The 27,118-nt window shown below is 35.6% G+C and overlaps 1 long non-coding RNA gene across 1 annotated transcript in view; it reads right to left on the reverse strand.

Annotated features, from left to right (window-relative positions):
• Positions 1 to 11,211, reverse strand: part of LOC140141345 (uncharacterized) — a 12,436-nt gene extending 1,225 nt beyond the window's left edge. Inside the window, exon 1 of the long non-coding RNA XR_011857396.1 lies at positions 11,086 to 11,211. This is a non-coding gene — a long non-coding RNA (uncharacterized lncRNA). The remainder of the gene's footprint in view (positions 1 to 11,085) is intronic.
• Between the last annotated feature and the right edge of the window lie 15,907 nt (positions 11,212 to 27,118).

The following is a 27,118-nucleotide window of genomic DNA, read 5'->3' on the forward strand; positions in this document are numbered from 1 at the left end:
GCTCAAATCCGCACGTTGAAGTACTTAAGTACGTGAAAGCCTGTTCACAAATGTCAAGTCCAGATTATATCTTGTTTGTTCAACCCAAAATTGAGTATGGCTCCGTTTCATGACATCCAATCACGCTCGCTATTCGAGAGGCGTCGTGGTTTGAGAACGGGGCTAGTTCTAATTACTGACCTGTGCACCCGTCGATCTGAAAGTTCATCTGTGTTGGTATAAATCATGATTTTGATTTAAACCTTTGATCCAAACACAAGGAATTAATTGCTACCTCGAAATTTTCAGAATGATGTACTCCATCCGACTTTCATCAGCGAGTGACTATCAGGTCGTGATCTTTTTGACCTGATCAGACGCGTAGACTCCTGAAAGTTTGAAAGTCAAAAAACCATCTCTCAACAAAGACAGGGCTGATTGAAACTTTAAGGAGTCTACGAGTCTGTTACCGGGTCCTGATACAGTCACTCGCTAATGAAAGATGGAGTACCATCTGAAAATTCCGAGGTAGGAAGAGGGAGGTGTGACTATTTTAAATTGTTAAAAAGCAAGGGCTGTAGTAGACCATAGACCCACGCTTAAAGGTCCACAATCGTGGGCCTGGTCAACTGGTAGGTGACCTTATAGATCGCACTCCTAAATACTTGTGTGGACTTATGTGGTGTCTAGACTGACATGCTCTGGGCCACATACTCGATTATATAGTTCATTATTCCCGATGTGGTGGTGGACCTTTAATGTTTAGGGCAAAACATATCTCGCTCGTGACATAGGTGATAAATTGGGTGGGTAAAAAAAGTGCAATGGCAAAGATTTCCTCTTTATTTTAGAACCAGTACTTCAAACGTTATATGGGCAATTCCAAGCGTTGCGGAATGATGCAAACTGCCTTTGTACGAATTTCTTTTTGATGCAGCAGCCAAATATGTATTAACAGCACAAGGTGAATAGCATAATGTTAAAGTATTTTTGGTTAGTGAATGATTAAGGTAGGAGAAACTTTTCCAAACCACCCAAATTTCCTAATTTGCATATGCAAAGTTAAGCGTTCGGAATGATGCGCAGGGGACCAGTATTTTTGCACTAAAACATTTTTGACAAACTCTGAGTTTAGTAATCTGTGATATTAAATTTGCCACTTAATCTAAAGCTTAGGATGTAAACTGACAATTGTCAGTATCGATTTAAAAAAATTTGGGCATCGCCTCTTTATGCCAAATTTTCCGACACTAGGTCACTTTGCGGAATGATATAAGGAGCGTTGCGGAATGATGCTGTGTGTAAAATCCATAGAAAATGAAAAGCAGTCCATGTTTGAAAATAAAATAAATAGATCAATAAATTTGAGTAAATTGTGTTTTATATACTTGGCTACTTATGTTAGCTGACAAATATCAATATTTATCCAAAATATTTATCACCGATTTTTTAAATCGGATAACTTGTGTTGCATGGTCACATTTTGAAACTAAAATTATGTCAACATTTTGCTAGTCTAAAATTCTTGGAAGTGAAATTTAGCACTGGGTGTTAGCCATAGGATGTAACATAACAACTATCACTATCTATCAAGAAATAATCATCACTGTTTTTATTTTATCGTAAATTTAAAGAAAAAATCCTTGCAATCCATGAATCCTTATGGCGTTCTATGGAATGATGCAGGGGTTTTGTGGAGTTATGTCACTTACAATGGTTCAGGCAATGCTGAAACATCAATTACTGTAAAGATAATTCTGTGCAATGCATTTCAGAAAGTTCTAACCCAAAAATGTGAATATTTTTTTTCAAACGGGCACATTATGAATTATGCATCATTCCAAGCGTTGCTATGGAATGATGCAACTTTAATTGGTCGTTACCGCCGCAAATTAGACTTTTTGAAAATTATTTTTGGGTCATTGGATAGGGATGAATAAATTTGCTTTGCATTCTAGTTTCAATTAAAATCAACCTTATTTTAAATTGCAGTGGTAATAAATGATACTTTTGCGTTGCGGAATGATCCTTTTAATCGTAAAATTGGTACTCAAACAATGCTGACGGCTACACGTTATAAAATTTGAAAATTTCTGGTGTTTATATTTTGAGCTACTTATAAACTTTATATTCACATGCATAATTTGTTTCCAAAATTTTACAGTACAGAGCAGTTGCTGTGTTTTTAGGTTTTGCTGCTTTTACCAGTCAAGAATATGCAAATTTATGCAAATTAGGATGTTTTTCTAACAATGGACACCATTTCCTCCTAAAAAGTATGTTTTCAGAAAATATAGCTTTTTAGCTACAATATGAGACCAAAATCACATACTTGACTTGATTTTTAAATTTTGACAATTTGGGCGAGGTTGCTTGGAATTGACCATATACTGCATGGTAAATGATTATATACATATTAGCGACCTTGTGTGAAACGACTGGCATTTACCGTTTTATATGGGGTCTTTGGGTGACAGCGATGCTGAAAAAGGGGGGTCTTAACAGCCCTACATACGCGTCACCTCCAAAGTTGGAGTGCCCCCGGGTGGAATGTAGCACCCAAAATGTTATTGCCCATGGTCATGAGTAGAAAATTTCACACACAGTGTCAGTGGGGTATCGTACAGAATCATCTTTCTTCTGTCGACAACATTGGGTAATTTTCCCGGGAATATTTTATGGACACGTGATCAATGCGTATCGCTGTGAGTGTAACCTCGAGCCTGACCCCGGCGGTTACCTTACTATTCAAGTCTTAGTAATTTTGAATGGGAATAGTATTCTTGGCCGCAATTTCGATACAACTTGCAAATTTAATTTATTGAATATTATGTAATCTTAATTTCTTCACAATACATGTATCATCAAAACGTAATTTCAACAAAAAAAAGATCTACGAAACTAACCATTAACTTGCGACAAGTAACTTGTTTTGCATTAAAGGAGGAATTCTTCCTATTCAAATACATGGGTAGACCACCCGCTGTGCTCCGGGTCACATTCCATAATGCTAATATATGTCTGCGCCCATGGGTGTCATGTGACCAGGCCAATTTACACATTAATTTTGACTGGTCATCTGTCTGTTAACATTTGCTCCAGCACTGGCATGCTTACCTACTATACAGGGTGTCCCAGAAAAAAATACAGAGTGAATAAAATTGAACGCAAGTCAAAAAATAGACAGCAGAATCAAAAAATTCAAAATGCAGAGATGTCACATTTCCGGATTTTGGGGATTAAAAAAAAATTCTGGATTTTCAAAAAAAAAAAAATTTTATTTTTTTTTTATTATTTTTTTTTCGCTTTTGGACTGGCCCTATTGTCTTATCTTTCTGCTTCACATATATCAACATCAGCCATATTGTCCATGTAATAAAGCCAAAAAACTATTTTTAAGAGTGTCTCTTGTACATAATTTAAGTATAGGAAACTGAAAACTTTAAAGCATGTTTTCTGGAAGAAGGAAGCACTTTTTATTAAAAGTGTAGAACAAGCCAGGAGCTTTGAACTGTTCTTTTACCCTCTGAAATGGCCTTTACTGTGGTGCTAAATGTGCAGAAACCATCTGGCTTGGGGGCGAACCCCGGCAGTGTTATGTCTTGAGAGCTTTGCTCTCACGCTTTTGGGTCAGCCTGTGACATCTCTGAAAATGTAGCGCATAGCCTATTTTGTTGTGCATCACATACGAAACTTGTATTTGATTCGGTTGACTGGTTGCGAAGAAATGAACGATTGCCTAATGCGTGCATCAGTGCAGTTCATTCCAAGTTTGATCAACAGGCGCTTTTTTCATACTCGCTCACCGCTTCCTAAAGTTTGTGTATCTCATTAAATTTAGTCCACATTATCTATTAAAATCCGACAGTGTTATGTCATTCATGTTTTCACTGAAGATGAATAAGAGTTTGTCTGAGAAAACTGATTTCTACAATTGGAAGTTCTCCAACTTTAATTCTTTGGGCTGTGCAAATATACTTTACAAAGAACATTTGAGCCAAGAATGACAATGATCAAGTGCTTACAGCTTTACGTGTGATTTTTGATACCACGCAACATCGATGTTGAAGTTTTAAAAGCTTTAAACTTTGGAATACAATTTCTTTAAACATTAATGTGAGTTAGAAATTTTTAAGCCAGCTTTGAATTCTTTATGTAGCCTAGTATTCTTCATGCAACATTTATATCAACATTAAGGGATCTAAAATGAGCGTTTATTATGCGTTTCGACAGTATTTTTGTGGGACATGAGAGCACCTCAGACCTATCGAATTGCATTCTGAATCTGAAGCATGTCTTACTGATGTCACATAATTTTCATTTTTTGAAAATCACAATATAATACAAATTTTATGACAAATTATAAAAATGTGATATTTTTCAAATTTTTGATATATAACAGTCCTCGAAGTAAATTATATAAATCTAATGATATATTCTTAAAGTGTATGTAGCAGGGAGGAAAAGCCGACGGTCAATTGAAAATTTTGACCTTTCATATTGAAGATATGGATTTTTTCCCAAAAAGACCTAATTTTTGTGGTGTTTTGGGAAAAAAATCCATATCTTCAATACTGAAAGGTCAAAATTTTCAATTGATCGTCAGTTTTTCATCCTATCTACATACACTTTAAGTATAAATCATCAGATTTATAAAGTTTACTTCAAGTACTGTTAAATATCAAAAATATCAATTTTAATGATTTGCCATAAAATGTGTATTAAATTGCTAATTTCAAAAATCAAAATTATTTGATATCAGAAGGACATTCTTTGTATTCAGAAAGCAATTCGATATGTCTGATGTGCTCTAATGTCCCAAAATAAATACTGTCCAAACGTTCATACCCCAGCCCTTAACGAAAAAAGATATTTACAAATACTGAGCATCATCTCACATGCAAGCTTTCATTTTCAATATCGTGCAGGTTTTCAAATTTGAACAAAACCTAATTAAATGTTTTGCAAGAAACGGGTTGTTTAAGAGCCAGTCTCCCTTATTATGTACATGAATAAGGGGGGTTGTGATACAAAAAAAATAGAATTGTCTCTAAAAAATAATTTTGGTACATATTAGCACCAACAACTCGCATGTAAAATATGAGCATGCACAGCGCCTCGTTCAGCTTAAAAAATTCTTGAAATTTCAGCCTCTCTGAGCCTTACTTGCAAATGGTAAACTTTGGAGGTGCATAACATCGTGCGCCATCATCATCCCAACCTGCATTTTGCATTTTTTAAAGTACCAAATGGTTACATTACAAAACCAAGAAAAAAATTGGGATCTTGATGGTGCACAAAATCAGCAAATCCAATGATTTGATGAAAAGCGCCCTCGTGCAAACTTTAAAGCATCATAACGGGCAGCACGAAAGTGGAACTTTGACCCGCAATAAAAAAATGTGCGCCAACAAGGGCCATCTTACTGGATGATTGGATAAAGGGGCTTATGTATAACTGATAACAAGTAAAAAAAAGTGGGATCATGTGGGCGCACTAATTCAATAGAGGTCAAAGTTCATACTTTGTGCTGAATTGGCATTATTTTGCCTATAAAGCTATGTGCGGCACAAAAGTGGAACTTTGACCTCGCAATAAAAATTTGCGCCAACAAGATCCCATCTTACTTTTTGGATGATTGGATGCTGCACATAGGCAAATATGCATCACTTTGGCACAAAGCTTGACCTTTGACCTCTTTTATATTAGTGCGCCCACATGATCCCAATTAGCTGTAGCTTGTTTTTTGTCTACTGGTCGCTAGACGATGAAAAATAAAATTGGGATCTTGTTGGCGCATCTTTTTGTGATGCAGTAAAAAGCCCACATTGTTCAGCGAGTGGGAAAAAGAAGTCAAATTGACCATTTTCGAAAAATATGAAGATCAAGAGATCCCAAGCTAATTTTTTCAGTTCTTGCAGAGAATTAACTCTTCTTTGATGAAATGCTATTCGGAGAGTCAGGTGGCGTTGGCGCGCAATAATACAGGCGTGCAAATATGTGCGAAAATAGGAAATTTTGACCTTTGACCTCCGTTAACTCGGTGCGCCAATGAAATCCCAAAAATTTTTTGCTGAAAAATGAAACTTGCCATGGAGGTCTTTAATTTCAAACTTGTTCGGACTTGGGATCTTGATGGCGCAGCCCGTTATGATGCTTAAGTTTGCACGAGGGCACTTTTCATCAAATCATTGGATTGCTGATTTTGTGCGGCATCAAGATCCCAATTTTTTTTCTTGGTTTTTGTAATGTAACCATTTGGTACTTTAAAAAAATGCAAAATGCAGGTTGGGATGATGATGGCGCACGATGTTATGCACCTCCTAAGTTTACCATTTGCAGGTAAGGCTCAGAGAGGCTGAAATTTCAAGAATTTTTCAAGCTGAGCGAGGCGCTGTGCACGCATCATATTTTACATGCGAGTTGTTGGTGCTAATATGTGCTAAAATTATTTTTTAGAGACAATTTTTTTTTTTTTTTTTTGTATCGCAAATCCGTACATAATAAGGGAGACTGCCTCTTAAAAAGAACGCAAAGGATTTCAAATATGAAGCCCATTGTGTTGAATGATCTTTCTTTCAAACTTGGAATGAAGTGAATTGACACATGCGTTATGTAATCGCTCATTTCTTTGCGATCAGTCAACCGATTCCAGTAAAATTAGCGTATAAGATGCAGAATAAGATTGGCTACACGCTGATGTTTAGATTTTTGGATTCTGATGTCTATTTTTCGACTTGCGTCCAAATTCATTTGCCCGGTAATTTTTTCTGGGACACCCTGTACAGCACAGTAGCCATTAGGCAGCTATTCTAATACATAGATTTTCGGTACGCAGTATTAATTGCTGCCATGTGCTTTACTTCTGGATTTGAGTATTTTGGGGAATGTTGGGTCCTTTTACAGTCCCAAATGGTATTTTAAGGATATGACACACGTAACAATGTTTCAACAATTTAATAGCTGCTCTATGTGTCAACATTTAAAATCAGACAATGCTGCTGTAATAAACACATCAAAAGAAATAAGTCCCCCTCTGAACATGTCGTCATAACATTGTAAGGTTTCGTTTTGTACCAATAAAACTAACTTTGAAATAATTATATGATTGTTTACCAAGTGCTGTGTGACAATAAGAGATTTCCATGACTTCAGGGCTGAATGAGCCTAAATTGAAGGCAAAGACTGCCCTTTTCAAAATTCACAAAGTAGGCCTATGCTTGTCATAAAAGTTGATTCATGGCTTGCTACTAATGGAAAAACCCCATGTGTCATGTGTATTTGAGTCCAGTTTAAAATCCTCACCAAGTGAACATTTACTGTAATGTGTATCGATTCTTGATCATTCAGCCATGCAAATCCCCTTGGTGCAGAGTTCAGCACAGTGAGTTGTAAGAGGGCCAGTTCCACTCCTTGTTCCAATACGCCTTGCAGTTAACAAGCATAGGACATCTTTCATTTTCACAAAACACTTAGAAAACAATCATATAATTAGTTCTAAGTAAGTTTTATTGGTACAAAGTTTTACTTTACGATGTTATGACGAAATTTTCAGAGGGGGACTTATTTCTTTTGATGTGTTTATATCTGGACTTACAACTTGAGGTTACAAAAGCCTGTTGTGTGGACAATTGGCATTTTCCCTCTTTTTAACAAAGTATTAGAACTTGTCACAATAATAATTAATGAAGATGCAGTTCACTATGGAAAACTTCTGTTAGTTGTCATATAATTACGCAGGTTGGACATCGTTTACCTGTCCTGCTCGACAACCTTAATACATCCTACACTCAATATTTAAATTCCTGTTTATTTATTTATTTATTAAAACCATATTTATACAGGGTTACCCTTCAGATAAATCTGCTATTACAGGGTCCCTGTGTCATGTCATAAAATATAAAGTACATAGTAATTGGTAGAAACATCCAAATAGAACATAATCAATATCAAGTCATTAAATTCATAAAGTAAAAATCTTTGGCTAGTTATTTACATTTCTTTGCATCATAAAATATACATGTAATACTAGTATACATAAAATAATTAATAACTTATAATATCCAAACATACATCAACTTATACATCAAATAATACGTTAAAGTGTCGGAGACTCGGAGCTATTCGAAAAGAGAAGGGGGACCATCCCCGGTTCTGATATCTGCACTCAGTCCTAGGTTCCAGCATAAGTTGGCGGTATATAGTACAGCTAAGTCTGAATCTGCCGACTCAACCAAGAAACAAGAAGTATTTTGATTTGCATTTAATAAAATCTCCGCGAAGACACTGTAACCGGAAGTGAATCCGAGCCGAAATCATATTTTACCCGCAATACAACGCGTAAATAAAACCCAAAATTTATGTATTCCTTCAACATATAACATTTCTGAGTCATTTTGATAAAGTTACAGACAATGGGAAACCCATAATAAACCCCTTTATTCTCTGTGATATGGGGAAATCGCATGTTCTTCATCGATTTCGGAGGCCTAAAAATATACAAACAGAGCACTATAGATTTTGAAAATAGACTGCCCGCTTTTATAAAACCATGAAAAAGTAGAGTAATAGCTATATAGATGGAGTGCCACAGGCCTAAATTTCCCTTTAAAATAGGGCCAAAAATGGAAAATCTCAACTTTGAGGGCGCTGTTCATCTAAAGGAAGCACTTCAGGATTTTTTTTCTTCGTAACTCTCGAGTACTGCCACTGGGCTCTAGCCTGCCACAAATAATAACTTCAACAAGCACTTCTTTAATAGGGTTAAAGACCATGAAATTACCAACTTAAATTACTAAATGTAATAAAACGCTTTTACAATTACCCCCTGCGGAGAAACGATACATATGTTTTCCCTTTTATGCCGTAAATGAGGATATGGGTCAAACATAATTGATATAATTGGGGTCTTCCTTTAATTAATTTGTGACAAAATGACCCCCAAACATTGAAGGGGGAAAAAGGTCCATAACAATGCCAATTTTTTTGGGTTCATCAGTGTATAAGGGTTCAATTGGTATAAGAATCCACCAGCCAGTTTTTGAAATAACACATTGGTATTCTAAATTTATCATAAAGCTCCATATCATCGGTAGCCTAGCTCACATCACACACTATAGGTGGCGCTATTCGTCCATAGGGAAGTGGAATGTGCATGTACGGTCAAAAAATGGCTTTTCTGTGGGGCTCAATGGAAAAATCACTAAAATTAATTTTGACAACCAAAACCTAAGTGATGTTGACTTATGTTGGTACTGGCATGATACTGGATTCATAAACTATCACATAGTGCAATCCATGTTCCACCAAGTCGACACTCGATTTAGCTCAAAAGCAATTTGTGTGTAAATCAAGACCATCCAAAACAGCTTTCTTACAGTAAAGAATAGGAGGTCATCTGGAGTCACATACAGTAGTGTGCATTGTACATGTGCCTGCTGTCACAATTTCACACACAAAATTTTGGGCAATTTGATGACACTATTTTTGTCTGTAACTTCAAAAGTATATGCACTAGAAACATGATTGACCCCTTTATTGTTTAGGTAATTTAATTCTCTTTCAAATGAAAGTACTTTCAGCTAAAAATATTGAACTTCAAAATTTTATGAGCATCCCTATCATCGGAAACCTAATGGTCTGAGCTTTTCAAAACTGCATTGAGAATTGATGGATGAATGAAGATAAGTAACTCAAGTAAGCTTCATCGAAAATGAAAAATTTAAATTCCTTGGTCCAATAGCTTTCCAAAAATCTGCCCGGGTGTGATTTCACAATGTATTATATCATAACTTACAAACTCATATCTTGGCTTGGGAATGTCCAATTTCATTGGGGGAAAACGCTGTTGTTGTGCAGCAAATTGATAACCTGCCCAAAAGTGTCTGTTTTTGACATGTCGCATGATTAATTTGATGCCAAGCTTCATACTTAGTATCTCAAGCTACATCTAATGTTCAATTCATTCTGTGTTCCTTTTACAGTGGACAGCAAGAAGGTACCGTGAAATGGTTTAACCAAGACAAGGGCTTCGGCTTCATCACTCCAGACAACGGAGGTCAAGATGTGTTTGTCCACTTCCGGGCTATCCAGGGGCAGGGGCATGGAAGGACATCGTTGGATGAAGGACAGAGGGTGGCATTCAACACTGAACAGACTCAAAAGGGACTGCAGGCTGAAAATGTACATGTGCTCCAGTAATGCTGTATCAAGTTCTACAGCAACTTCATATTTTGAATGAACAGTAATACGATGTTGTGTTCACTTTTGTTTTGAAGATGTACGTCATCTAAAGTGACTAATGTGAATTCTCCAATAGGCACAACATACATACGGTGTCTCAACGACGACGATTTCATCCACTCAACCTTAACCTTGGCATGTATTTGGACATTGGTTTATTGTAAAAAAATAATGACAGTTTGTGTACATTTTTCCACTGTGAGGCTGAATTTACACTCGGATCGCTTTTGTTAAAAAAAGTGAATTGTACACTCTTGGTATGCAAAAGCGGCTTCGTTTTGATACACTGAGCATGGTTGCAATTTGCTTTTCGGCAAAAGCGATCCAAGTAAAAAGTCTCACTCTCTGCTTACCTTTGATTCCAAAGGCAACTAACCACATCATCTAATTCCAAAGAAATACACCATGTTTGCGTGTCGCTCATGGAGGGCAAAATAGGCTACCTCTGGATTATTTTTCCATATGCTCGATGTAAAATATGTGTGCTTGTTGGCATTCAGAGTTGATTTTGTTGTGTCAGTGATGTGCACCAAGTACTATACAAGCAAACATCAACGCTTCATCTTACAGACAACTCATTCGATATCGAGCTTTTGCTGACAAATGCTGGAGGTATGCTATTTTGTATTTTCCATGTTGGTACTTTGTGGGTCTGCGTAATTAAAGATATTATACCCATTGTTTTAAATTTGGACCAAATGTTTTGCAGGCATGAGAATTTTCAGGCTTTTGCCTGAATTCAGGCAGTTTTGTTATCCAAATTTACGAATTTTTATTTATATTTATTTTTTCAGCCTGTTTTGGTCCTTTTAAGGCCGAATTCACATGCTTTTCAGGTAGTTTTCAAAACGGCCATTCTCATGCCTGGTTTTGTACAAGCTTGTTTCAGCTGCAAATCAAATTCAAAACGTTTTACTTTTCATGTAGGCTGTAACAGATAAAAAATATACAATTGCTTTTATGTTTCAAAGTAAATAGTAAAAAAGTGCAATGGCATTATTATTCCTGTATGTATGTAATATAGCTGATTGGTATTGTTTAAAATTTTACAGTATACATCAGGAAGAACCAAAAGAAAGCTTTTTTCTGTCACAGCCTGTACACTATTTTTTACTTTGTCATAAGGCCAAAAAAAAGGTTTGTCTCTCAAATCCACATGCTCAAGTATGTGAAAGCCATCCTAGCGCATACTCTATGCGTTGGGCCTTTTTACTTTACAAGTTGTATTTTGAAAATTATGATAGCGGTAAAAAAAAGAGGAAAATGTGAGATAAAAAAGCGGACAAAAAAATCCTGTGTAACATAATAGCTTGTTTTATAAAAACAAAACCAGCGTATTGCAAAATGTTTGAGAAACTGTCTTTTTTGGGGGGAGCCTTACAAGTTACATTTCACAAGATATTTTGATTCTCGGTATTAACATACTTTAACCTTATTTTAGGGATTGGCAAATCAATACATGTAAACATTAAAACATTAGTGCTGGGCGATATGATGGCACTTAATATCTCCCTTTATATAACAAATCAGTAGTTGTGCTTATGAAGTAAAATAAACACCAAAAATTAACATAATATGCATATTGTCTTACTATTAGTGTTCATAAGTTCTCCGAGTAATCACGACATAAAGACTGCACAAAAAGTAAAGCAGCTGTTATAAATACGCCTATAGTGACAGAACCAATAATTATTTTCACATCATTTTAACATAGAAAGGATGATTTATTTACGCGCATTTTGACAACACAGCGTGTTTTTAAAGAAAAATACCTGAATTAAAAATTTGTATTGAATTGCAGGCAGCGCGAAGGAGGGTTTTACGTGCCACAATGCTTGCGTAATAACCATTGATTGCTGTAAACTGCAACTTTTAAATTCGGGTATTTTTCTTTAAAGCACTACTGTGTTAATATTGAACGACATTTGACAAATGGGGTATCAAAATGCGCGTCAATAAATCCTTTTTAAGTAGAAATTTTGTGCAAACAATTATTCTGAAGCCATAGGCGTATTTATAACAGCTGCGTTACTTTATGTGCAAACTTCATTAAACCAATGGTATTGTTCAGTGATGACATGAAGTAGAGTAAACAATGTCACTACAGCTGCAATAATGGTACTTCTAGAATTGATTAGCAGAAACTTGGGTACTCACTATGGCATAGGGGGAAGGGGGTGGGCGGCGCCGAATTGGGCAATTCAGCATTGATTTTGCGCCCCCTCCAAATGATGAAAGTGCACGCATTTCAGCACAAATACTCATTTGAAAGATCAATTTAAGACCGAAATTCACTGAACTTCATAACCAAAATTACTTCAGTGGTATTTATGCATATTTTCGCGCTGCTCCACCAGTTGTTTCAAGAATGGCACCATTATGTATCCTTGGCCCCGGTGCCACAACCGCTACACAGTGTCATCGACCCTATATCTTCATGGCAGGAATCGCCATGGTAGGTTGAATCCACAGCCACGATTAGCCATTTGGTTCAAACCTTTAAAGCTCTTTAAAACTAATAATTAGTCGAGGGACATAACTAAGGCTACTCACAATAGCCGGGTTATTGATCTTGGTTGTGCGTGAATAAGCTTGTATACCCCATTGAGGTCAATGGTCATCGACTTTTATACTGCCTACAGTGCAGGTAGTAAATTTAACTAAAATGACATAGTCTCCATAAAAGCTTCCACGGAATATAGAACAGAAATGGCAAAGACGCCATGGAAACTCCTACAGAAATAGCTAAGTCGCCACGAAAGTGATCACGTGTATGAGGGCGGTATAACAAGTCCATTTTATTTTACGCCGTGGTGACTTTGTCATTTTTGTAAAAGTAGACACGGTAGTCTATTGACCCAGTCGCTTAAAACGTATTAAAATCGTATTAATACTGGTTGCTCATTATATAGTCTTCAACATTCAAGAAAATGTGTTATTAAAAGAATTGTCTGAAGATAAGCCGGGCCTGAAGATAAATAGTAACACATAATTGACAAAAATTGTTAAGTTAATTCATGTATAAACTGAAGGGACTTAATGTGTAGTATTGGCAACATTTTTCAACTTGAAAGGGACATACTCTTATTTGAGTAGATACGGTATGAAGCGAACAATATATATTATATTTACAATCGAATTTTATCCTCCTGTCGTTTACATTGCACACAATATAAATGATAGGCCTATACTTAATTATAATTATCCTCATGCTTTGTCTTTGTGACGAATCGGTTAGTACTATAATACGCCTAATATTATAGGCCTACGTAAGATGCGTGATATATAGCATGACAAGACTATAAAAAAGTATAATATAAACCGACTCAGTATAAAGTAGGGCCATATGGCCTATATAATATTGAAACTAGGCTTAAGGAATTGGAGCTAATTGGACAACAACGTTTGTATGGTGTTTTTGTGGAGTCATCAGACACACCCAATTGCATTCTGAATACGAAGAATATCCTTATGATCAAATCATTTAGATTTTTTGGGTGGGTGTAGTTCTGTCCTGGCAAGAAGAAGTTTATGTTCGTTAAGTCGTAGTTCTGTACTGGCAAGAAGAAGTTTATGTTCACTAAGTCATCTGACCCCGAGCCACCTCCCAGTGGTCATCTCAGGTCAAATTACTAAAAGTGTCGTGTGGATATGAAACTTGGTAGGTACAGTCAACATTTAAAGCCACATTTTTGGAAGGTCACCCAGGGGTCATCTGAGGTCAAATTAATAAAAACTGTCGCATGGGCATGGAACTTGGTGGGTAGGCCCTATACAGTCAACATTTATAGCCAAATTTCTGGAAGGTCATTTTGGGGTCACCAGGGGTCTCTGAGGTCAAATTAGTAAAAACTGTCATATTGGGCATGAAACTTAGTGGGTACAGTCACCATCAGCCAGGTAATCGCGCCCGGCCGAGAACCGCCAAATATGGCTATTAAACCGTTTTGTAGGCCTAATGATTATCATACCGCATGCAGTTGATAGCACCGTATTATCATGACTGTATGCCTAGTGTCTAGCAGATCGCTTGTTTACAAAGTTGTACTTCAAGAACTGTCATGACTATGCTAAACGAGCCCATGCACAAAACTATGACTCCCAGATTTCTGATGGTATAATATTATAAGTTTTGTGGAGCAAGACGGGTGGGGATGATGCCAGTGATTACGAAGTGCCCCTTTAAGATTGGCTATCAACTTGACACCAAAAGACCTATAAATCATATAGTGAAGTTAGACTAGAGTGGTAGGCCTATACCGCAATTGAACACTTAAAATGCATGCTGTGACGTGAACACTGCTGGGTCTAGGGCCTATACACTCGCATATTATAGCCTGATTTTCTATATTAAAAAGCATGATAGTACATACCATGTCATACATAATTAAAACTGGCTATATACCATCTTATGGCCTTGGAGCAAGATGATGATGGGGGATGATGATGTTGATTATACGAAGTGCCCCTTAAGATTAGCGATCAACTTGACACCAAAAGACCTATAAATTATATACGAACCTGAAGAGGTACCGCAATTGAACTGCATGCTGTAGATACTGGGACTATATTATGCATAATTATACACACTCGTATATATTATAATTTTCTATATATGGAACACAGCATGATACATAATTAATACCAACTCTACTGAGATAGCACATGTAAGATTGTGTAGCTTGCTATCTACAGTAGATAGCACCGATGAGGGTTTCTGGTGGTACGGTATACAATGGTCTCAACTTTTTTGGAGTAAGCATGTAAAGCATATATTCACACTAACAACAAAAACCCACACACCCCACACATGTATACCTGCAGACCCCACGTTCATCATCTATACGAGTATCTTTAATGTATAGGGCCTAATTTATAGCTTTTGATTTTGAGCGCAGAATTCAGAAAAATAGAGTTTGAGCTCACTTTACATTATTTTACACCCATGGCGACTTTGTCATTTTGGTAAAAGTAGACATGGTGACTTCCCTATTTGTGACCGTCCACGGCGAATGAGCCGTAAATTCCTCCGCCGGTCAATTTTGTTTTATTTCGTGTTTAAATAAACATCATAAACTTAAAAATGGTATATCATTTGACTTCAAACGATATCCAGAAGCGGAGTTATGGTTAGTTAAACTTTGCGCCTTCAACAAAATTATAGCTTTTTCGTTTCTATGTGTGTCTCTTTTTCAACATTGCCGGCAATAAATATCAAACAGTCATAATTGGCGGTCATTTCAAATCATCCCCAAGTCAACGAGGTTTAAGAAGTGTTCTCTCATTGTTAATTGTTGGTTATGCATACCTATACAAATAACCCACCACTTGAAAAGTTTAGCAAAAGCAAACAAAGACCAGAGCTATTAAAAGTTCTATAGCCATCTAAGGTAGAAGCTTATTATCCACTTCAATAATAGGATTATTGATTGGTGTTGTGACTTCAAAATAAGACGGATGTCGCGCCAGCTTAAGTGTCCGATGAATACGACCTTCGTACACATTTTACACCATAACTCAGAATACAATTTAGGGAATTTACGGCTCGTTTGTGCTGCCGGGTCACATTTTTGTAAAAGTAGCCACGGTAGTCTATCAATCCAGTCGCTTTGAAACGCTTGTTGAAAATCGTAATGCTGGTTGCACTATTCGAATCCTCGAAACTACTGTTTTGTGCGACGATAATTATACATTATATTTTATCATTGCTGTTTATAATGTTGTTAGTGTTTGGTGGTGGGGGTGTGGGGGTGGGGGGTGTTTGGGGTGGTGGTGTGGTGATAGTCTATCATTCATAAGTTCATTCATTCACATCCATCCGCTCGTTCAACAATACTTTCATTCATATATTCGTCTCAGATTCATTCATTCAACAATTCATTCATTCACTCCTTCATTCATTAAAGATACACATCTTATAATCTTTATAAGATTGTAAATCATTATTTTATAAATTCAATCTAATACTGCCATACTGGAACTATAAAATTTGCAACTCACTTTGCTCGTGTTGCGTCCGAAAACTTCGGATTTCATCAGGCATCTGATCGGAAGCAACGTAGCAAAGCGAGTTGCAAATTTAATTCAATATTATTACTATATAGGTTAGGCCTAGATTGAATATAATTATAAAATAATGTTTAGAACTACTTGATGAATAATCTACACCAAAGATATTGTAAATCATTATTTTCTATTAATGTATGCAGTCATTGCCAGTGCATATTTTAATAATTAGATGTCGTAAAAGCCTATCCTATATTTTGCATATTATCATATCATATAGGCCTAATTATCTTCATCGAATTATATCCCCAATTGTTCCCATTGTTTGCGTGTACAATAGGACATTTGCATATGAGCCGATCACATTGGTCAAGTTGATCATACTTCCTGGATTCCGACCACTTCAAATAATTATCCTCTAGGCCTATTATTTAGTCATAAGTTTTTATTTCAGTAGATATGAACCAAACAATATTATTGAATATTATTGATAATAGAATTATACCCCCGCTATTGGTGCTATTGTTTATGCATATAGTACGGCATTTGCATATGAGCTGATTACCTTGGTCAAGTTGATCAAATTTCCTGGTTTCCGACCACTTCAAATCATGATACTCTATAGTTAAAAGCTCTTATATCAGTAGATATGAACCAAACAATATATATTATTGATAATCGAATTATATCCTCCTATTGTTGCTATTGTTTATATAAAATTTGCATACTGAATCACGTCACACTTTCTTGATTGTGACCACCGACCACTTTATCCTCCGTAGGCTATAATAGACATATAATAAGAATAATTATAATACTATATAATATAATATAATATAATATAATATAATATAATATAATATAATATAATATAATATAATATAATATATATATATAATATAATATAATATAATATATAATATAATATAATATAATATATAATATAATATAAAATACAATATAATATAAAATACAATATAATATAATATAATATAATATAATATAATATAATATAATATAATATAATATGATATATAATAATACAAATTATGACATGAAAATGTAATACAAAGTGAGATGTGGACATTACTAAATCATTAGAAAAAAAAAACATTAATGAACCTAACATAACTTGATAATGGAATATACAACCTCAATATGTAGGCATATCATGATATATGAAACTGTTAAGTTAAGTAGGCCAAAAAAATACCGTTTATAAATAATTATACGCATAATCAAGGTTTAGGCTATGCAAGGCCTATATAGTATGGTATGTAAGCCGCAATATATTTTGGGCAAATATTTGTGCAAAATACGACACTTTAAAATAGTATTTTGTTTAGAATGTTTGCATCAAGTTTTCAAAAATGTTTTGAGTGTTATTTAAACGATTTTATACCCTTTATAAAACCGGACATTTTAACGTTTTTTGTAAAAGTATGTTTGTTGGGTAGTGTACTACAATGCTGGCCATAAGTGTTGGGACGGTTTGATAGGGTAATGTAAATAAACCCCCCACTACCCCCGATCAATGTTGAATCCTACTTTTTTGGTCACACGCGCCTAGTGGCACCCAACATTGATTGGTGGGGAAGGGGAGGGTTGAGGTGTTAGGAAAGGGTTTAGGCTTGTCACCAAAGAAACCTCCACTTTATCACGTTAACAATAACGGAAATAAGGCAATAATATAGTGTACGTTTTCCATAAGTGTCCCAACACATTTTGGCCATGGTTGTAGGCTCAAATAATCATGGGTCAAAATGAACATTGAGTCATAAATCCCGGTGCGTCTCTGTCTCACGCCAAGCAATTCCAAAAAGTTGACAGCCCTGTTATGAGGCCCAAAAGTTTCCATAATTCCAGGGTTCAGACCAACCTTAAGGCGCGTGAAAGTCGATTCCGAGTTTATCGTCCCCCGCCCGCGTCACTTTTTGGAAACCAAAAATACCCGCGTCAAATTTTCAAACATGCCAAAATAATTCATTATTTTCAAAGTATCAGTGTTTTCACCAGTTTTAGCAATTGGAAACATATATTTTTGTTTGTAAAACATATAAATTCATAACTTAGAAGCAAAACCAGGCTCTTTTCTAAATTTTCTAGTCCCTACCCATATATAAAAACATGTTTATAAATTACATATATGAGTTTGGCTTTAAATCAACACCTATTTTAGGTCAATAATGAAATCTGATGAAATAATGAAAAATGAAAAATGAAAAAATCACCTCACCAACCTGGAAAAAAAAAGTGACGATAAACTTGGAATTGACTTTCATGGGCCTAAAAGGATGCACAAAGGATTGAGGTTTGGTGTGAATTTACTTTAACAGCAAGTAACAGGATTTGATCAACTTTGAAATTCCACCCCTGTATAAGCAGCCATTTTGGATTTATGCAAATTAGGTACTGTTCCACTACTTGGATTTTCAGGACTTCTTTAATAATAATGTTTTTTGAAATGAATGGTGATTAAATGGATTCTGTTGCAATTAGTGATGGGTTAACCCCTTACTCATCTTAATTTGATTGGCCTACTAGACCGTGTTCCAACCAGCAAGTTTGCGTAAAAGTTGACAACCAGCTTATTTTTTTTTAAATTGAGTATACTGAATTTGATTCAATTGTCTGCCAGGCAGAATGTTGAGACTGTGACCTTCAAAAAGACCCAATAGGATAGTATATAGGGGGGCAAATTTGATACCAAGAATACTTTCCAAGATGTCAAAGTATTCATCTATCCCAAGGATCCCAGAAATGTTTGTGCGCATACAATCTACAGTTAAGAAGTTATGGGACACAAAAGGTCCAAGTTCGAATTGCTTGTTGTGAATGGGTCCAAAGTTGCTCCAACTTTAGTAAAAATCAAGACAAATTGTTCATCTAGCTTAGAGGCTTCAGAAAATGAAAAGTTTGCACTATCTACCATGTCTAGTTAGTATGTTACACGGCAAAGAGTTAAATAATGTTGGATTCAATAGGATTAAATATTTATTTATCATCTCTCTTCTGAACTTTACATAGTAACTATTCTTTCCCTGAATCACTTGAACTTGAGGAACAGTTTGCGCCAAAAATAAAAAAAAAACGGAGCAACTTTCATTTTTCAACCGGCCTGTACAACATGCAAATTGAATTGATCTTAGACATGCTGAGCTTCATAACTTAGTAGTAACTATTATTATGTTCTATGTGCACAGATGTTACTTACATTTTTGTGATCTTTAGGCCCAGACGAAGATTTTGATATGTTTTTAGTGAATTTGGAGCATGTTTTAAATTTTGTGCTATCGCATAATTTTCTTTGGACTGAAATGCTTAAGGGGGTACTATAGTCCGAAACGGATACCGTGTTCTTTAGTCCGAATTGGTAAACGGGTTCTATAATCCGAATTTTATTTTTATCATTTGTTTCAGTGTCAAATCATCAATTGTTAAATACAAATCCGCTGCTGTTCAACATGGTTGGTTTCTCTGGATATTTTCCGTAGCGTACATTGACTTTCACCTTTATCCTGGTGATATTTTCTTCATTTTTATCCTGTTTCATTCCATTATAATATTATCTATATAATAATACGCTATTCTCTGTCTGTAGATCTGTTTGTCTGTCTGTGACTGCTAATGTGAGGCCACCGTAGGTCATACAGGGGCTCAAACTTAGTGGTGGGTGCAGCTTGGTATGAGGAAGAACGAGTTTATATTTTTTAAGGTCAAAGGTCAAGGACGGGGTCAAGTTCAATTGAAGTCTAATTTCAAATACTTTAAATGGCAAATCTAGCCATGCCATTGTGTTGACCTTGGACTATCAAACAAAAGTTTCCACTGTGACCTTTTGTCAGACCAACGGTTAAGAGGTCAAAGGTCAAGAAAGGTAACAATTTCAAACTGCCCCTATGAAGCTCAAACTTGGTGGGTGGATGGAACTTGGAATAACAAATAAAAGTTTCCATGATGACCTTTTTGTGAGACCTACGGTTAAGAGGTCATAGGTCAAGAAAGGTAACAATTTCAAATTGCCCCTATGGAGCTCAAACTTGGTGGGTGGGTGGACCTTGGACTAACAAACAAAAGTTTCCACGGTGACCTTTTCATCATACCTACGGTTAAGAGGTCATAGTTCAAGAAAGGTAACAATTTCAAATAGCTCCTATGGAGCTCAAACTTGGTGGGTGAGTGGACCTTGGACTAACAAACAAAAGTTTCCACGGTGACCTTTTCGTCAGACCTACGGTTAAGAGGTCATAGGTCAAGAAATGTCAAAATTTTCAATTGTCCCTATGGATCTCAAACTGTAGGTGGGTGCACCTTTTGACTAACAAACAAAAGTTTCTTCAGACCTACGTTTAAGAGGTCAAAGGTCAAAAAGGTACAAATTTCAAATTGCCTATGGAGCTCATACTTGGTGGGTAGGTGGAAATTGGACTAACAAACAAAAGTTCCATTGTGACCTTTTTGTCAGACCTACGGTTGAGAGGTCATATGTCAAAAAACAAATATTTCAAATTGCTCATGGAGCTCAAACTTGGTCGGTGGGTGTAACTTTGGCCAAGGAAGCCCAGGTTTGAGATCTGCAAAAGCCAATAACTATGACAGCCGAGAACCGCGAAATACGGGTAACCGCCTAGTATACTAGTAATACTCTATTATGTATTCGGGAATTGTCGAGTTCAAATTTTCATAGCGCCATCCAGCCATATAAATGCTGCGGCTTTTTCATTTAAACAAATTTTAGTCATTTAAACAAATTAGTTTACAGAATAGTTTTATCTTGCGATTTGGGGGAGGGGAGGTGCCCGGGGTGTGAAATGTTTCAATGTACGGGTAGTCTTGTGATTAAATCATCATCATTTTCGACCCGTTCTCTACCATGAAAACACGTTTCTGGCCATTTTTCAATACGAGGGCCTACTTTATTCAAAAATTGTGTTATGCAACTTTTTGGGCGATCCAAGTTCATGTGTAGGTCTCAAATATTTATTTAAGCTATAACATGCCTCTCTTTTTTTTTTCAGTATGGCCAAAATATCTCTAAAAATATTTTTGTTTTTACTGGACTCCATCTACATTACATCGTGATTTGACGGTGTACGCCCTTTTAGCAGTAGAGTCATCTCGTTTACCATAAACTCTGCTTTAGTCTTATTTAGCAAGAGGTTATGTTAATGTTTTAAAAATTCGGACTATAGAACCTTTTTACTGATTCGGACTAAAGAACACGGTATCCGTTTCGGACTATAGAACCGTTTTGCAATTTCGGACTAGAGAACCCTGTTTTTGAATTCGGATTATAGAACCTATTTCTATATTCGGACTATTGAACCCATTTTAAAATTCGGACTATAGAGCCTATTTCTTTATTCGGACTATAGAACCCTTTTTTAAATTCGGAATATAGAGACTATTTTCATATTCGGACTAGAGAACCGTTTTTAAAATTCGGACTATAGAACGTTCGAAATAAAGAACCTTCGGAATAAAGAACCTCTTTTCAATTTTTTTCGGACTAGAGAACCTCTTTTAAAATTCGGACTAGCGAATGCTATGAACACGTGTTCGGACTAGCGAACCTTCGGACTAAAGGACTTTCGGATTATAGAACCTTCGGATTATAGAGCAGTCCCCAGTTAGAAAACCTTCTCACACAGACCAATACGTATGAGCTTTGAGTTACACCACCCTCAGGATTGGAATTAGATAAATGCACTGTGTAGAACACAGGATTGTAAAGTAAACTTTATAAAGCTAATGATTATGATATGTACTTTTAAGTGTATGTAGCTGGGATGAAAAGCAGACAATCAATTGAAAATTATGACATCACATATTGAAGATATACCGTATGGATTTTCCCCCAAAACACACACAAAAAAAAAAAAAAGGTCTTTTCGGGAAAAAATGTATATTTGAAAGTTCACAATTTTCAATTGATCGGCTTGGTCGGCTTTTCATCCCAGCTACATACACTTTAAGTACATATCATTAGATTTAATATAAAGTTTACTTCAAGGCAGACTTGTAGTACCCGTACTCAGGTCCCAATTTCCAATGTCCCCGGACCCGTACTCATGCCAGATTTTTTGAACACCCTATATGTGAATTAGATATTTATATGTATAAAAGTAATGCCAGTTTTAGCCAAAGGAAATTTTACATTAAGTGCTCTGGTATGAACGTTTTGACAATATTTTTGTGTGACATGAGAGAACATCAGACATATCAAATTGAATTCTTCTGATATCAAATAATATTGATTTTCTAAGGTTTTTTTCTAATTTCTTATTTTATTAAGTACTTTGAACATCAAACAAAAACAATCTTATAATAAATCATGCAATTTATTTTTATACCGTACATGTTACAGTCTTCGAGTTTTCCCTTTTTATGCCTTAAAAAGTTGTTTAAACCCCACGGAATTGCATGACACACATATTCCACTGCATAAATTAAAAGCTTGTTAAATCCTTAAGGGCTGGGGTATGACCGTTTGGACAGTATTTATTTTGGGACATTAGAGCACATCAGACATATCGAATTGCATTCTGAATACGAAGAATGTCATTCTGATATCAAATAATTTTGTTTTTTGAAATTCGCAATTTATTACACATTTTATGGCAAATCATTAAAATTGATATTTTGATATTTAACAGTACTCGAAGTAAACTTTATAAATCTGATGATTTATACTTAACGTGTATGTAGGTGGGATGAAATGCCGACGATCAATTGAAAAGTTTGACCTTTCGTATTGAAGATATGGATTTTTTTCCCAAAACACAAACAAAAAATTAGGTCTCTTGGGGAAAAAAATCTATATCTTGAATATGAAAGGTCAAAATTTTCAATTGACCGTCGGCTTTTCCTCCCTGCTACATACACTTTAAGAATATATCATTAGATTTATATAATTTACTTCGAGGACTGTTATATATCAAAATTTGAAAAATATCAAATTTTTATAATTTGTCATAAAATTTGTATTATATTGTGATTTTCAAAAATGAAAATTGTTTGATATCAGAAAGACATGCTTCGTATTCAGAATGCAATTCGATAGGTCTGAGGTGCTCTCATGTCCCACAAAAAATACTGTCGAAACGCAATAAACGCTCATTTTAGATCCCTTAATTGCTTAAGTTTAAAATTAAGATTAACACTATGAAAATGCAGTTGTACTATTAAAGTTAGATGCACCAAAGTGGAGAAATTATTTATGCACACCAACTTCCCATTGGAATTACACAGAGCTCCTCCACTTCCTCCACCACCCGACTAATTAACTTGATTAAGCTTGCTTGTGACAACAGTCAAAGGTCAACTCATCCAGCACCCCCGTTTCCTGTTTCATTGTTATGCAAATAGCGATCGATCAGCGTGGTGACTTTGCCTGTTTGGTAATAGTTTCCGTGGACATTTCAAAAGACACCATAGCGTCCTTCACGATCGATATCCGTGGTGACTTTGTGCTTCTTGATTTTTCTTCCGTGGAGACTTTGTCGGTTTGGTAAAAGTTTCCATGGAAAGTACCGTGGTGACTTCCTACTTTTTGCTCTCATTCCTAGCTCTACAGTGAGTGCAGCTGTACTACACGCTGTAGTCCATACACGACCAACGCAATATAAAAGTATAAAATATAAAGATTTTGAGTTCAAAGCGCACGGCCAATTTTCAAAGCGCATTCTAGCGACTATCATATCTGTTCAACACATATTTTCAAATATATGAGACCACATCTGGTTTCTTGAGAAAAATTCATTTGCGGGAGATATTCATCATTTCTAACCCAGTATCAGAAGATTTTCGTCTGATATCAAAATCGTGCATAGCAATTCACGTGTATCGATCCCGTGTATTCATTTTAATGTCTCTGCTCCACCAAATAATTATTAGCCAGGCGGTGTCGGTGTGCGCTACGCCACTGGGTACTCAAATCCGCACGTAGGCCTATGTGAAAGCCTGTTCACAAATGTCAAGTCCAGATTATATCTTGTTTGTTCAACCCAAATGGAGTATGGCTCCGTCTCATGGCATCCAATCAACACACATGATAGAGAATCATAAGTTGATATGATAACTTTCAGCAGCCATGAATGACGTATAGGATAATGGCCAAGGATTAGAACGTGAGTGGCTAAGAATGGCCGTGGGCCGGAGGCCCTAGGCCATTCTTAGCCACTCACGTTCTAATCCGCGGCCATTAACCGACTTAATACACACTTATGACGTCGCGCTATTGTTTTACCGCTCCATTATTTTCCACGAATGGAGTGTTATTGAAATTTGATGCTCTTTACAAATTGATCAATTGCTCACACTGAATACACTATCAAATACACTAATAGAATGATCGTACTATAGGTGCGGACTCAGCTTTATGTAAAATTTCTATAGAATTACCCATCATATCACGATCCAGGTGTTTAGTTTAAATCATCCGTAACCACGTTCTTGAATTATAAAGATCTAAAATGTTTGTTACCCAAATTGAATAAACGTAGATTCGTAAAATCATTAAAGTGATTAGAAGTACAATCAATAGTTCTTTATGCCCACTTCTAATGTGTTAACTATTGACATGATTGAAGTAGTTGCGTTTAGGTCTGTATTTTGCATAATAAAGAAAATTGGCAAATTGGTCATAGGTTAATATGAAATAGTTAAATGCAGATCATTGCAGTTTTGTACCTCAAGAAAGGTAGACCTGCCGCTATCATGAGCAATGATATTCTTTTCTATGAATCGAGTGTTCGATTTTGGACAACCTTGCAATTATGGACACTATTTATTTATCTTGGATACTAGTAATTATAATTTGTGATGGAATCATTCCGAGGATATATATCGTTGATTCGCAGCAAGGACCTAAATCAGGTATGATTCTACTTTAAGCCGAAGTAAGGTACGAAAATTTTAAATGTGTAAACTTTGTTTTATTTGGTTGGCCTTATTGCAACCCATTTTACCTAGGCCTATTATGTCCCTGAACTTCGGCGGCAAAAAAACAACAAACAAACTTCGCCGCTTCCTACGCGAAATAAAGCTCAACTTCCAGTCCCCTCCCGAAATCAACTGGAGCGTCCCTAACATTATAATATTTAATTATCGGATAGGCCTACTGATCGATGTAAGTAAATATTCAAACATGCCAAAATACTATCAGATGAAACATCAGATGTACTAAAGTGAAATAAAATTATACCGAAAATAGACCTACTGTGGCTTTTTATCATTATTAAACATGCCCAAAGCAAACGATTTAAAAATAAACAGATACATAGGCCTAAATACATGATACATAATGTGTATTATGTAGCAATGTTGCCCAAAATGTAACAAATTAAACGTTGGTCCCAAGCCACTGAAAACGTATAAAAATATAAAGAACAAAAAAAATGATATAAAAAACACTAAGCGTAGAAAGAAAGGTCCAAATAATTTAAAGTTACGGGCTTACTAAGTTAAGCCTAAATAAGCATTTTCCACCAAAGTGAGGGTAAAAACACATCTTGCATAATAAGTAGGCCTATATACAACTTTTAACCTGCCCGTTTTGATCTTGCCTTACTTTTCACAGATTGCATTGTAAATTTATGTTTAAGGGCTCGGATAGCGACGTTTTCACGTGTAGGCCTATATAATATATTTGAGGGACCTGAGAGCAAATCAGACACATCGAATTGGATTTTGAACACGAGGAATGTCCTTCTGATATCAAATAATTCTGATTTTTATTAAATTCGCGATATATACATTACACATTTTATGGCAAATTATTAAAAAGTAAATTGTATAAATCTAACGATATGCACCTAAAGATTATGAAGTTGGGATGAACAGCTGTCCATCATATGAAAATTTTGACCTTCATTATTACAGATTTTTTCCTCAAAACACTAAAAATGTAGGTCTTTTTGGAAAAAATGTTTATGTTCAATATGAAAGGTCAAAATTTTCAATTCGGCTTTTCATCCCAGCTAGGCCTACATAGGCTTACAGTTTCATTACATATCATTTATTAGATTTATAAAGTTTACTTCGAGGACTGTTAAATTAAAATTTTAATAATTTGCCATAAAATTTGTATTATATCACGAATTTCACAAAATCAAAATTATTATTTTTTTTTATATCAGAAGGACAATCCTCGTATTCAGCATGTAATTCGATATGTCTGATGTGCTCTCATGTCCCATAACAATAATGTGCAAATGTTGCTATCCGCTTCCTTAATTTATTGTATTAATGAAAATCATAGTTTTGTTGTTTTTCGTATCATTGCTTTGCATGAATGAAGTGATGATAACAATACTGCACTTTACGCAAATACATGCTTTTCGAAAGTGCAATTGTTATTAACACTACATTCGTAAATGCCAGTACTTTTTCCCTGAAAAGTATTTGCTTTTCAGAAAAAATAGAAAGGCATTTACGAATGGCGTGTTATTGTAATCATCGCTCCATTCGTGGAAAATAATGGAGCGGTAAAACAATAGCGCGACGTCATAGGTGTGTATTAATACTTGAGAGTCGACATGGTCGATGTAGCATATACTACTGACTAGGTTAGGTACTCTGATACCTGTATGATGATCTAAAGATTTTCCAATACACGCTTGCTGTTCAAGAGGCGTCGCGGTTTGAGAACGGGCGGGCTAGTTCTTACTACTGACCTGTTTACCCGTCGACGCGCAATACTGGGTTCTTTTAAGAACGAGTTTTGTTTTCGTTCATAAAAGTTCATCTGTGTTGGTTTAAATCATGATTTTGATTTAAACCTTTGATCCAAACAAAAGGAATTAATTCAAAATTTTAATCCAAACAAAGAATTAATTCCTACCTCGGAATTTTCAGATGATACTACCATCTTTCATCAGCGAGTGACTAT

This window comes from Amphiura filiformis, chromosome 19 (genome assembly GCF_039555335.1).
Source record: "Amphiura filiformis chromosome 19, Afil_fr2py, whole genome shotgun sequence".
NCBI classification, from domain to species: domain Eukaryota; kingdom Metazoa; phylum Echinodermata; class Ophiuroidea; order Amphilepidida; family Amphiuridae; genus Amphiura; species Amphiura filiformis.